This window comes from Nylanderia fulva, unplaced genomic scaffold, assembly GCF_048542155.1.
Source record: "Nylanderia fulva isolate GAGA-0341 unplaced genomic scaffold, ASM4854215v1 Scaffold1253, whole genome shotgun sequence".
NCBI lineage: Eukaryota > Metazoa > Arthropoda > Insecta > Hymenoptera > Formicidae > Nylanderia > Nylanderia fulva.
In genome coordinates this window covers 12,501-13,322 of record NW_028189468.1, presented here as the reverse complement: position 1 = coordinate 13,322, position 822 = coordinate 12,501, and positions in this window count along the sequence as shown.

The following is an 822-nucleotide window of genomic DNA, read 5'->3' as shown; positions in this document are numbered from 1 at the left end:
CCGCGCGGCCAACACACTAGAGGCGTGCGCGCCACATAAGAGCCATTCGGTCTTGCGACACCGACTCGTGGCAATGCTGTGCTCGTAATAAATAAGTGTGCGTTAATTTTGCGCGCGTTCGGCGACGAACGAGAAGAGCCGCACCGTAATCTCCGGCGAAGAGGAATACGAGACGACGCGAGAGTCGAACGTACGTTCTCGCGAGACACGCAACCTCCAAGCATGAGAATACTTGGCGGCGGCGCGTTCTGCGACGATCGTATATTATTTTATATATTCGTGGTTTCCAAATAAAACATTTTATATAAATGTTCTCTCCGTGTCAGAGTCGCGACTCGACAAAATCCGTTCTCGACCCGTTCGGGCGATTCTTCGTTTGTCAACGTCGAGAGCGCGACACGTACAATATTAATTTCTCCTACCTCTTATAGTACCCAACCGACCGGCCAAGCGGTCGGCGACGGTACGGAGAGCGGTCGAAACACGCCGGAGTGGCGAGAGACTCGAGAAAGTACGTTTACGACTCGTCCGGACTCGCTCGACTCGTTCGACGCGCCGAGCGCGACGTACCTCTTATAGTACCCAACCGGCCGGCCAGGCGGTCGGCGACGCACGGTCCTACGCACGGCCGTATGCGAGCGCGTGCGTCGAAAGGCGCGTTCAATCGAGACATTGTCGCGGAGAGCGAACGATCGAAAAGTCCTATTGTACGATAAAATATTATCACGATAGCCGTATGGCGAATGTCAAACAACGATAATTAGCATTAATTAAGAAGGAAACAAACGAAATGCCGGGACAATAAGGTATAAGCACCGACGG